We start from the raw sequence: 14,503 nt of genomic DNA, 5'->3' as shown, positions 1-14,503 counted from the left end.
TCAATGTTGTATTATCGCAACGCGTTCATTACATTGTCTTTTACATTGCACTTAAAATTTCAAGAATTTGATCGGTATATTTTTCGTTATTATTTCTTCGAAGTCCTATAATTTGATTAAATTTGAAGAAATTGAAGTATCTTACAGTACTGTGATGAACTACTTCTTTCAAATTATAAAAGCTCTTTCCTTACCTCTGATTGGTATAATGGGCTTCTGTAATGTCCATTATTGTAATACATTTTGTAACTCGATGAAACAGTTAGTTATTTTTTATTAATGTTGCATTTACGCAACTTTTACACATTATTCCATTGCTTGGTCCTTAATGGTCAAATTAATATTTTATCTTACGATCAGCATTTGCGAACGTGCAAGTTATGTATACTTGTGAAATGAATAATCAATTGGTTCGCTATGTGACAGTATAAATTCATATATTGCACGCATCATTTTTGTTCAACCTGTAAATAACAAAAAATGAAACTCACTATTATTTTATAACTTTCAATGTTCGACATTGCGGCAGTTAACCACGAACATACCTTTGAAACACGTTAACCACATAAAATTAATTCCGGGCATTGCAGTGCGGATTCGTAAAATATACGAAGCAAAGCCCGGGAAATTCGATTTTCAACGTTTAAAACCAACATTTTGTAAATCTGATTGTCCCGAATTCCCTCGTGTATCACAATCTATCGAATATTCCAGTCCCATCGCGGCACTCGTTCTTCCCCTCTATCAACTACTATGCGACAGTATCCACCAGAATTTCTACTCGAACACAAAGATAACATAATATCATAAAAAGGCAGTACACGCTTCTATATGTACAGTGACTGTGTATGGAAGGTCATTGTATTTATTATAGTATTTGCACAGTATTAATCAATCAGATCCAAGTACATGTGGCAAATTTTGTATCATTTAATAGTACTTTCATACGTATAATTACAAATGTTTGATACTACGAGAATGTACGACAGAGTTATGGGATCTGATAAAAAAATATTTCACTAGAAAATACCCATTATTGGCACATACCAATGTGTTGGCAATACTTTTTGTAGCCACTGTACATATTTCAATTTTGTAGAATCACGCTTCGGCCTGTAATTGCAATTTGACCACGACGCGTTTCACGGCTGTTTCCTGAACAACATATTTCCATTGGACCAATGAGCACATGTTAGTATGTAAATTCTAGCGATGGGTTCAAGTAGATTCAAACACTTCTTAGGTATTTGAAAAATATTAATAGCATTAGTTATACGCAGACTAATATTAATCAGTTAAACTAATATGGTCTTGGCCATCGAATGAAAATCACTCTGACAAGCTGTATTTGTCCAATGTGTTTTTGAAATCTGCCTTATCTCCCGCTTTACCCATGATCCTTGGTCTTCCTTTGTTTGTTGCCATCTTTGTTTCCCTTACTTTGCCGCGCTTCTGACTTCCTAACCTCTTCTCCTCTAGTTTTTCTAATTTGTATCTTTCTCTCGTTCCTGACTTCTTTTCGCTTTTCTATTACTTTCTCCTCGTATGCTCACCCTTTTCACTTTGTGCTTCCTTCTCCTTTTTCCCTTCACATTTCACTTTTTCCACAGAGCTCTCCGTCCGCGCGTTACCCTCGCCCCAAACCAAACCGAAAGTCCGAAAATCACTGAAAGCTACCAATATTTTTCATATCTTCGCTTGGGAGACTTGAGCGAGTTCTAAGAACGAAATCTATTATTTACTAAGGTGTTATATAGGGTTTATACGCGTACCTTTCAATAATTTGTACTTTGCCTTCATTACAGCTTATACCCTTTCCAATATGCTCCACCTACATCAAGGTATTACGTTTTCATTACTTTGCGAAACATTCTGTACCTTGTTTTTAAATTTTAATCACAGAACTTCCATATCCGCGTACATACGTGATTTTACTAGATTTCAGACATTTTCAATGATGTGATAATAAGACATATTTAATAATTAGAAGAACTAAGGTCAGTTTGCCATTTATCTGACCAGGTGTGTATATACCTATACCAGATGTGTAACTACGAAACCGGAATTTTTGTATAGAAAATACACGTTTATTGTATGAAAATGATTAAAAATATTTTATTCGAAGTATTGCCCATCGCTAGCTATACATTTTTCCCACCTGTCTGGCAATTGGTGGATGCCACGCCAAAAAAACTGTCGCTCTTTTGAGGCAAACCAGTCATCGAGCCATTTTCGTACATTTTCGTAAGAAGTGAAATGCTGGTCAGAAAGTACGTGTCCCATCGATGCAAATAAATAGTAATCGGACGGAGCCAAGTCTGGCGAGTAAGCCGCGTACGAAAGTATTTCCCAACTGAACGCTTCAATCGTTTCCTTCACCGGTTTTGCTGTATGTGATGGTGCATTATCATGAAGCAAAATTACTTTGTGTTGCCTTTTTTGATATTCTGGTCGTTTTTCACGCAAAGCTTGATTCAAGTCGATCATTTGTTGTCGGTAGCGCTCAGTATTAACGGTTCTGCCAGGTTTTAACAGCTCATAATAGATCACACCCTTCTGATCCACGTTCTTCGTTCCTCACGTCAAAATTGTCACTTGATACGTGTAGATACAGACATACATTTAATTAGAGAAGTGAAATTTTTGCATGTGATCTTAATTCGGTGACCAGAGACCATGTGCAATAGATGAATTATTATAATAATTATTATACTGTAAATTGTTAGAAACTGAACATTAGGTAATGAATTTGATCCTGATTTAAGTTGTACATTGAACTTGATCCTATCAGTAGCAGATTGATGCAGGTGCGTGTGTTAATTACTCTCCAAAGGGTAAAGCGCGTTGTAGTACGGTTTTTGAATGGCGAACCAGTTGCGCGGAATGAATCGCATTTCATGCAACAATCGAATGAAAGATATTGCTACACAAAGGCTAGGGGTGAATGCATATTTACGGACAAACGACGGAATATTGGCGTATCAGAGCAATCGTCAGTTACTATCGGATCGATTCGATCACCGATGCATCTTTCAATATTGTTAATTATGCCAGTGCATGGGGATAACGGTCCCCTGCATCTAATTTTCTCCTTAAACGATCCCAATGCCCTCACGTGACGTCCCATTATAACGCTATCGGGGGTTTTGGAATTTATGGTGGGGATTGTGTCGAATTGTTTGCGTACATTCGACGAATGAAATTTTTTCTTAAATTTCCGTTTGGTTGATCTTTTCTGGTGTACTAACAGAGCTGATGTTTCTTATGGGAAATAATTAAGTTAAATACAGTAAAAATAACCCTTAAATACGTAGTACGCATTACTATTTAATAACATAAATTATATTTTCTGATGTAGGTATCAATGCTTACTGTACTGTGCACGTCAATGTATTCATATCGACAGGATATAAAATATCAACACGTGTATATAAATGAATAAACGGTGAGTTCGTTTGAAAATAGATCACTTTTCGTTTTATAATTTTTGCATGCCATGAATCAAATATCTTTTTTCATATGTAGATATAGGATATTATTACATTAATGATATAAATAATTAAACAAGTAACTGGTAAAAGAAATAATTTATTGTATTTTCACAATAATCAGTTTGCAATTTATTGACTAATTCTTTTAAAAATTGCTTTCTCTATGGTTTTGCGTTCTATACGCTGATTTAAGAATATTTTATTATATTTGCAAAGGTCATGCATCTGAAAGTTAGAGAATGACAGATGATAATTAAAAAGAAGATGGGATAAAATTTTGTCTCGCAAGTTTTCAATCCAGTTTAAAACTAGAATTATTAACTTTGTTGGCAGATACAATGTATTAAAGATTAACGATTATCAGTAATTCATTGATACTAGATTTGATTAAAACTGGGTTCTGGAAACGATATTGTTCATGAGATAGCCTCATTTGACGTGTTAAAACTACTCATTCTAAGATATTCTTATCTTATGAAAAAGTAATCAAAGAATGTAGCTAATTACGAACTAGTTCTAAGTTACTCAAGTAAAATAAAATAAAATCTAAGATTGTAAATGTTAATTAAAATTTCATCTTAAAATAATTTCGAAAACATATCAGAACGTACTAATTTTATATTTACTTTTGATCGATTGAAAATGTTTTACAAAATAATTTTCTAGAATAATTCTAATTTTTATCGAATTCAAATATCACTGTGATAGAGCTTTCATAGTTATACATTCGTCATTTCTGCTTAGTTATATTATTTCCATTGAATTATTATGAACAGATGTCGCTTTATAGAAGATTTTTATACATTCAAATATAATACGATTACATGCAAGAGTATACAGTATATCAAAAATAAGGTAACCACTATAATATTTAATAAATATGACAGATGTAACAGATATTCATTTAGGTTTCATTCCTTCAATTATGTCTATAAAAATATACATTTTCATTAATATCCAAATTCTATTAATTACAGGATGGTTGGTAACTGGTGGTACAAGCGGAAAGGGGGTGATTCTACATGAAAAAAGAAGTCGAAAATACAGAATAAAAATTTTTCATTTGAGGCTTTGTTTTCGAGAAAATCGACTTTGAATTTTCGCTGGGTACGCGTGCACTTCATCACGTCTGGTTATAACGGATCTCACTGTAGATCGTTGTCTCGATGGAGATTATCGCAGTTTAAGTTTGTTTTTGCCGTAACCGAAAATTAGGAATACATAATGAAATAATATGAAATAATCATAAAGTTTATTATTACAAAAATTGCTGAAAATGTTGCCCATTCTGCCGAACACATACTGCTGCTCTTATAATTAAATTTCTACGAACACTTTCTAACTTATTCGATTGTTTTAAAGTATGAAAGGCTACAATAAAGTGCACGCGTACCGAGCGAAAATTCAAAGTCGATTTTCTTGAAAACAAAGCCTCAAACGAAAAATTTTTATTCTATATTTTCGACTTCTTTTTTCGCGTAGAATCACCTCCTTTTCGCTTGTACCACCAGTTACCAACCACCCTGTATATGCATAGTATTTCAAGAAATATCTTACTATTCGGATAATAGGATATTTACACGAGAGAATGTTTGGACAGTGTAATAGGAAGTTCAAATAGTAGCATACGGCCTGCTGCTTATTGTAGATCCAATAATAATAGGCAAATGTAATCACATATAATACAATAGGTACCTTCTATAAGCTAATAGGTAAGAATAGTGTATTTGATGCGATATTAATTATAAACTTAAAAGCGGTATTGTTATTATTACCATTAGTATTTAACGATCATTTTAACAGTACATATAGAACTTAATTGCTTGCATACAAATACATAGAAAATTGTTAACGTCATTAAGTTGTCAAGGGTCGATGTAGCTTTTCGCATGTATAAAACATAAGTGTTGTACACTGCGTAGAATATGTTAACACCATCGGACTATCCATTTTTACGAGCGGGTTATAACGAGATTCTTTCTTTTATGACTATACTTTGCACGATTTTCCAATGTGATATGGAAGCCAAAGTCGGCCTTTGATTTATAATTAGGGAAACTAGATATTCATTTAGAATTCTAAAATGTAAAGATCCTGCTTAATTTACTATTAATCTCATTGACTTATTAAGGATTATGTCATTTTCGATTATTTCTATCAAATTACATCAACGAATTGTTTTTTAAAAATTGTGATTAGAATTACGATGAAAAAATATAATGAATGCTAATTTATTTTAAGATAAGTATTGTTTACAGTTAACATACGCTTTTCTAACCTGTTGGAAATTAGCATATATGCTTTAACATAGATTAAACACTAATGGCTACTAATATACAAATTTTCTCTCTTTCATTTTAATTTATGGAATCGTTTAGTAGATGAAAGGGATGGTTTCGGTATCCTCGAGGATATCACATCTGCATAACGCGTTCATATTTGCGAGAATGGATATCGTTAAATATGACGCTGCAGTAAAAATGGTGCATCATCGTTTCCGTAATGAGATTACATACTTTCTCATTGTTTGATTTTTAACATCTGGAAAGGATATGTTGAATATGCATCTTTATGCTGTGAAAGTTGAACAAATATCGTAATATTAATTATAATTAATATGACAGAAGGGAAAAATTAATCTATTCTTTCTTGCCATTATAGAATTTATAAGTTTTATTTAATTTTAGTTGGTGATTATACATCGATATTAAAAAGAATATTTCTTCTAAAAAATGTAAAAGTATGAAAGTATATTAATTTATATTCACAATAATGCAATTTATTTCTATGTATATCACCTATAAGAATCTCGTTTAATTATTGATTTGATGGAGTGTCTAGACGTCAATTATCGATCTTATCATATCATTAATCTGTTCTTAATTAAAACCAATCGCAATATTTGATTTGACAATTTCATTCAAATATTAATGGATTTTAAATCACTGATTGAATTCAGTTAAAGTTCTAATACGATACATATTATGTATGCATACAGTACCAGTCACAGCTTAAGTATTAGTTATTTAAATATTAATGAAGCTTAAAACATTGATTGAATGATACATATCATGTATGTATACAATATGTGTGTATAAGTCACAACTTAAAAATATCTCATATTGAATAAATATTCAAAACGAAATATTTAAATAATTATATATTTTGGTAATTATTTACAAAGCCGACGACATTACCGATTTCAATAATTTTGGAATATGCTGTCAAGGTCAACATTCCGAACAACTTTTCCGTCGCTTGACTTTGCTTTCCGAGATATTCGCAAAAGTTTGTTCCGATAGCAGTATGATTTTAATAATCGGATAGTCCCATTTTTCAACATCATAGCTGAAGTGTTTCTAATTTCGAATAACTACACCATAATGTAAAGCTCAGTATGAATTATATTTGATTTATTATTTTATATTTTGTCTTATTTCACAGTTGCGTTACCCACGGCCTCGCAACGCGACCGAATATTTAACTCAAGCCTAATCCATTGATTTTTCTTTCTTACGTAAGTTGGAAATGATTATCGAAAATAAACGCCGTGAAGCAAATATCTTATTGCAAATATCTCGGAAACTAAAACCGAGCGACGTGTATAGGAAACGTGTACAGGGAAAAGATGTTCAGAATGTTGACTTTGACAATATATTTCAAGGAATCTTGTTGAAATCGATAAAGCCGTCCGCTTTGTAAATAATTACTTGTAGTTTTATGTATATGAAGCTTAAATAGATACAAGATTTGTGGTATTTATTTAAAAATTTTCAATTCAAATACATTAGAACTATTGCAATTATTATAAAGAAGGGAGGGAGGGAGAGAGAGAGAGAGAGAGAGAGAGAAAGAGAGAGAGAGAAGGGGATTATTTATATTATTATATATAATAGTAATATACTACCATATATTATTATTATTTATTATTATATATACATATATTATTATTTGAAGTAATATAGTTATTAGCAATATTAGAATTGGATTCTGCTGTAATATAATTTCATATGTTTATGTCAATTTTTATATTTTATTCATACTATTACTAATTTTATTATTGATGCTATTTAATACATTTTTACATTATAATGTAATAGTGAGTGATTTTTCTCGCTTTTACATTTTTGCTTTCTTGCATATTATACATAATATTGGTTTTAATTGTAAAGTATCTATACATAAAATGAAATGATATTCGTATGTAATGTTTGATGCTGAAACTTGATTCAGAAACTGTTATCTACTCTTAGGAGAAAAAACGATAACTTACATAAATCAGAAAATCAATTCGAATTACATTTATAATTTAAAATGTATATCTTGAAATACTAAAAAATATTCATTGGAAATTTTCATACAAATTTATAATAAAATAGACTGGATTATTTTCAACAAATTTCATTAACATTTTCCATATTTATTTTATTAGAATTTTAAAATAAATCCATCGGTAATTCGATAATTTATTAGCATACACAGAAATATCGTGCCAAACATTTCGAACGATGCGGTAAAAAATTCCAATTTTCACCAAACATTTTCCAATAATCAACTATGGATTATCCTACCAGGCGTTCCATTTTTCAAGCGATTTTGCACTTTGAAGAGCTTCAGAAGATCGTGGGTGGCAGAATGCGCTCGACGTATAGCCTCGGCCTGCGTGCCAATTGATTGACGTGATTGTCAAATGCAGTGGCAATGGGAATAAAGTGATTAGTAGTGTGTCATTCACGGGAATAATTGTGCCGCGATGTACATCGAATGATCATTTATTGATCATTAATTAGGTACATGGTCAGGAATGTATAACTAAGCGATCAGGGTTTGTATAACTTTCACGAAATACCAATGTATATGCTATATACATACACATATATATATATTCATTCTTGTTAATAAATTCATGCTATTCGACAGACCCTCAATAAACCTAAGGCTCCACCACAAACCGAATCTTATTAACCTTTAATCCTGCAAGTATTTTTGGTTTATAGTTTGTACTTAAAACAGTCCTTAGGTCTATTGCACGTTCTTACAAATTACGGAGAAAGCAGATAGTTACCTTATGGAAAAAACGAATAGTTGTCTAATGGAAAAGCTGGTTTTCCATAAACAATGTCGCCCATGTGCCACGTTGGTAGGAGGCTTCTTCTTCCTATCTTCATTTCAAACGTTGGTCGTAATCAATCGGCATCGTGAATCGTTACCCTCACTTTCCTAACGAAAAGTGTGAGCAACGAATCCACGTTCTTCGTTCAAAGGACACACTCTTATCGAGCTTTCCTCCGTAACCATATAAGAACGAACTTCACTTGTTCTCGGGACTACAGAACAGTCAACTTATGCTCTAAACTTGTTCTCGGGACCACAGGACAGTCAACTTGTGCTCTAAACTTGTTCTCATCGCGACAGAGCAGTCGCTTCATCCCTCTAGACTTGCTCTCATCACTACAGAACAGTCACTTCATCTCTATACTTCTTCTACGACATCAGGAGGCTCATTTCATCCCTCTTCCACTTGCGCTCTAGACTTGCTCTACAGTAACATCCAAGTAACAGTTAAAGCTCATCAGTTAGTTTAGATCAACGCGAGTCAGAAGCCAGTGCGAGGAACAGCAGGAGTAGGAAGTCCAGTAAGAATCTCCGAGTCGAAAACAGTCATCATCATCGTCAACGCGAAAGGAGTCTCGGGTCGTACTCGTTCGTAGTTGTCATATCAAATACTCAATCTTATATCACACTGAAGTTGTCGGATAAGTCATAATATATAATAGCCTGTTAATAACAGAGTTATATTCAATCAACTACCCTTATTATTCCACGAGAAATAAAGGATCGAATGGTTCGTGGCGTCGATTATTCAAATCGTAACGGGAATTTAGGACTCCCGTTGGCGCGCTTCTTCGAGATCGCGTCTCCCCGTGAACGTGCGAAATTACATGGTCCTTCAAGTCGGATCACGTGCTAGTGAAAGGTGTACTTACCAGTGACCACACAGTGCCACGTGTTTACATCGAAGCCAACAGCGGAAGTGTATCGCTCCATCGAAGTCAGTGACGTCACCTTCGAAGAGATATAACCCATTGATCGAGGCACGCAACCAAGCAGCGTCTCAACGTAGCTGAACGATCAACCAATAGAAGGTTCCAACCACAGAATCGGTCCACATCACGAATCATGCCGACCCCAGCAAACATCAACAGCATACGAAGAAAAAGTGATAAACTGTTCGAAAGCACCCTAAAGATCATAAGGGAAGGCATTGGATAAATACTAACAATCTAACATGCAAGAGGTTGGGTATTTAAAATCACATCAATCCCAACTTAGTTCTACTTGAGCAGCCGAGCTAAATGGCTCGGTACTGTCTCAACGCTTCTTGTTACTGAGCGATGTCATCTTCATCAATTTCATCTAACTCGTGTTGGAATAGCTTAAATCGTTCTCAACCGTCCTTAAGTTGTGATTTTTTTTTTTTATTTATTTCTTTACATTCTCAATTTGTCCACTTGGACATTAGGATGAATTTTTTAACGGTATTATTATCATGTGGGTGACTACCCCGAGCGGGGGGAATATCCTTGCGTTCGCTAGGTTATATCCTTTGTGAGGTCTGCTGGGTGTTTCCTTTTTAACCTTCTTTCCATATTTAAAGTGTTGATCGTTTCCGCTGCTAGTCGGTTTGGGTGTGTTCTTATTCTTGCCTTGTATCTTTTGGCGTAACTGCTGATTGTTCCCTTGACCGTTGGGATTCCCAGGTCCCTTCGTATGTCCTCATTTCTAACGTACCATTGTGCGCTTACTATCGTTCTAAGAATTTTAGTTTGCATTGTCTCTATTTTGTTTATATGGTTCATTGCTGCTGTCTCTCATAGTGGTATTCCGTACGTCCAAATTGGTTTTATGATCGTGTTGTATATTTTTAATTTATTTTCTATGCTTAATTTGGATCTTCGACTTGTTAGCCAATGCATTTGTCTCCTTGTTGTCTGTATTTTGTCTATTATTGATTTAGTATGCTGTTTCCATGTGAGTTGTGTATCTAAGTTTTCTTTTTTTTTTTTTTATTTATTTCTTAAAATTCACAATTTTTCCAATGTGGACATTAGGTCGAATTTTTTAGCAGTTATTTTAACATGTAGGTGGCTACCCCCAGCGGAGTACCATCCTCGCGTTTGCTAGGTTATATCCTTTGTGAGGTCTGCTGGGTGCTTCCTTTTTGGCGTGTATCTAAGTGGAATGTTTTAAAATGTGAATTTTTAATTAAAATATGTACGATCTTAATCGATATAACTTTTTTCTGATTGTGACATATACTACTGTTCATAAATATTTGAACATTTTAGTTAATTTATTATAAAATTATTCGAATTTAACCAAAATGTACAAATGAACGATTAATTAACAATTAGAGACAGTATATTCCTGATATTTTACGAATTAATACGAATGCATTTGCAATATTAGTTCACCTAAATCTAGTCTCTCAATCTCTATTAAAATTTGTCCTTAATCTCTACTTGTTTTATGTACACACTGTTTTATGTGATTCCACAAATAAAAATCAAGCGCTGTTAAATCCACTATCCCAGGAGGCTAAGCAATTGATTTAAGGTTGAGGGTATTGGCGCTTAAGAAAATAACACACGTTTCTCCCAAAGTCAATTGAAGTAACATTGTGTTAAAATTATGCGAATATATATATAATTTACCTTCTAATAAAATAGAAAAGTGGAATCCTAAAAAGTAAAATTAAAATAACGTGACTTTTTACAATCCACGCAAATAGGTAAATTTCTTTCAATTATTTGATTTTTTCTTGTGTATCAATTTAGCATCAAGTCTTTAAAACATTATATACTTTGTAATAGGCGGCTGCTAAGTTTTAGTTGTTTTATCATTTTTATTTAAATGTTAAAAACATTTTCTCTTATTTTAAGTCATTTATAGCATTTATAGCTATTATATTTAGAATGTTACTTCTATTTTTTCTCATTGATTTATTGTTTTCGAAAAATATTTTTTTATTATTTTACATGGATTAGAAAATGGGTTGAAAATAGTTGAAAATGATTGATGTCAGAATAATAACATTCTACCGGTTGGTATAATTTGTAATTTATAAAAGCAAGTGATTTTTTTCATCAATATGATCTCCAACTTATACAAATAAGCAAATTTCTTTCTATTTGATCTCCTATGTTGTCTCCATATGTATATCTCATAATATACATATAGAAAATAACTTTGAACCATAAATTTACCTATTCCATTCACTTTATCTTCCATAAATGTTTAAAAGACGTTTTATTTTATCACTAGCAATTTCTAATAATTTTATTATAGCTTCAATGGATTCAAACTAGGCTTGGATATTATTTAAGTAAAATATTTGAAAATTGATTAGCTTATTTGACTATATGTTACTGTAAAATAATTATGCGTTAGTATAGTAGTATAGTGGTATAATAAACAAATAATTTTTCTTCAACTTGTTTCATTATATATTATAAAATAATTCGGTTATATCGTTTATGATTCAAATATATGCCAAACACAACATTTAACATTCAAATTAATATTACAATTTAAATTATTTCTTCTTTTGTTTGGAAGAGTTAACTAGATAAAAATGATTTATTTGACTTTAACACTAAATAATACTACTTTCCTTATATTATTTTTATTATAGAATAACATCGGATATAAGTAAATAATCAATAGGAAATTATTCTTCATGCGAAAATAAGTCAAAAATTTGGAGTAAGATTTCTGTTTTTAAGACTTCGTCTTCAAGATAATAGAGTTTTTATACGTTTAGTTAAAAATTGTTGACGAATTTGAAATCATTTTTTCTCGGAAACAAGGCGTCTTGTAAAAATATTTTATTCTAAATTTTCAAATTATTTCCACATTTCCAATAACATTCTGTCAATTGTTTACTTCTGTCCAACCTGGAATTAGGCGTTCAGGTATTCCTGAGAAAAGTTCAAACTCGATTTTCTTAAAAACGAAGCGATATATGAAAAGATTGTATTTTACATTCTCTTCTTATCTTTTTGATTAAAGATATTACTGACGCTGTTTTCTTTTTTACTTCATCTTACATATCATAAATAAATAACCTTTTCCTAGTTTTTTTATAGCCACTGTATATTTGAAAAAACATCGGTACCCTAAATCTACCGCTAGACCTCAATTACATTTCTCCCTCGAGTTTATCGGAAATAAATAAATCCTCGTATCCCAGTAAAGGAAATTCGTGTTTACAACAGAATATTACCCCGGTTGCTATTTATTACTAAATCTCATGCTATCGCCTATATATAGGGTGTTCAGTAATTGGTGATATAACCGAGCAATGGATGATTTTCTTATGAAAGAGCATAGGTCAAACATGTAGAATAAAACTTTTGTTGCATATGAGATTTCGTTCTCAAAAAAAAAACAATTTTGAAAATCTGTTCGATACATATATAACATGGAGATGGAAAGAAGTTTGGAGAGACGACACAGAGATAAGAGAAGTACTGCTCTCATCGCTCACCGTCACGCGATGTTACATTGTGTTATCTCTACATGTCACACTTTCGATCAATACGAATGTTTAACTTTACATTTCCGTTGAGTCTGTTAAAAACAACCAATCAGATCCGCATTCCTTACAGAGCACTTCTTGCTCGTACATGCTAACTGTATGTTTCAACTCGACCAACTTCTGTTTTTATTCATGTTTGCATTTATACGTATGGGCAATATCATTATCTGATTTTTATCATTATTGTTATCATATTTTCTGTCGATTTATACTATTAGTTTCTTTTCTGTTATTTAATTCAGATGGTTTCACAGAGAAGGATAGTGCTAAATATGTATTATTTTCGTACAATAATTTTATCATTGGAAACTGTTCAGAGTGTCGACCAGGGTATTTCACACACAGTTGTGCTCTTGGAACTATTATAAATTATTATACAATCTTCATAGCATATTATTTATATCTTTTAGTTCTTTCATGCTTCTGCTATTTTTAAAATACGCTTTTGGTTTAATAGAATATTATAAACAAAAGTAAGATTAAATATAGAATTAGTAGGCAGTACTGAGTAGATTTTCAAAATCGTTTTTCTCGTATGTAGAAATGTTGTTCTACATTTTCAACGCTTCCTCATGAGAAAGCATTCTCAATTTGTACCTCCGGTTACCGGACATCGCGTACAATTATACTTCTGTGCTCCACAACACGATAGTAATCGCGGGAGTAACTGTATTCTCATTGATAGCACAAAATATTTATGGCGAACAAATATCTTGAAGAGCCAACAGTGATTTTTCTTTTCACGTAGCTTCTACCTGTAGCTTCTGCCGATATTCGTTGTCTTCTTTCCTCCCCTGAGAGCATTGTTCTGAGCTTAAGGCAGGCGGTACATTGTGTGAGGTTAACGCGATTTATGAGTGTAACACTCACAGAATTTTAACATGGTTGCCCACGAGACACCCAATCACCGGGCACTTTTTCGCCATCCCGACCAGCCAAACGGGATTAACTGGCAATCAGAGCAAGAACTGAAGCGCAGAGCATGATTATCTATTACCTTTTTCTTGTGCCGACACCTTGGGGATATTCGATGTACATACTTTGATGTTAAGAAAAAGTAGCTAGGGGATTCACAGGTCTCCACTGTTTGAAGAGTTCAAGAAGAGTATCGTGGATAATATAAGTACAGTGACTCGTAAAAGTATTCGTGATCTTTCGCTTCCTCGAGGCTAAAGTACTTTGACCTATTTGGAAATACTTAATTCTTTCGTTATGAAAGAAAACATATGTAGGTTAGATTAATTAGAAAGTTCTGGGGTTTTCATTCTTTGAAATAAAAGAGATTAATTTTAGAAATCAAGACTTACGTGAAATTTTTGTTAGTCTTTGATATAATATTCATTATTACTTATGACTTATCTGATAATTCATTTATGCATTCGTATAGTTCCTTGTCTGAATTTGGTAAACT

The 14,503-nt window shown here is 32.5% G+C and overlaps 1 protein-coding gene across 16 annotated transcripts in view; it reads left to right on the top strand.

Moving 5' to 3' along the window:
• LOC100643610 (5-hydroxytryptamine receptor) overlaps positions 1-14,503 on the top strand; it is a 316,367-nt gene that overhangs the window by 58,991 nt on the left and 242,873 nt on the right. For 3 of the 16 annotated variants that reach the window (XM_048407445.1, XM_048407439.1, XM_048407448.1), the window contains one exon: positions 3,359-3,445. The exons of the other annotated variants lie outside the window; for them this stretch is intronic. The gene's annotated coding sequence lies outside the window, so the exon portion shown is untranslated. The remainder of the gene's footprint in view (positions 1-3,358; positions 3,446-14,503) is intronic. 16 annotated transcript variants of the gene reach the window in all.

Source organism: Bombus terrestris, chromosome 7 (genome assembly GCF_910591885.1).
Source record: "Bombus terrestris chromosome 7, iyBomTerr1.2, whole genome shotgun sequence".
Taxonomy (NCBI): domain Eukaryota; kingdom Metazoa; phylum Arthropoda; class Insecta; order Hymenoptera; family Apidae; genus Bombus; species Bombus terrestris.
Note: the sequence above shows the minus strand (reverse complement) of the source record. Positions and strands in the feature narration are given on the sequence as shown.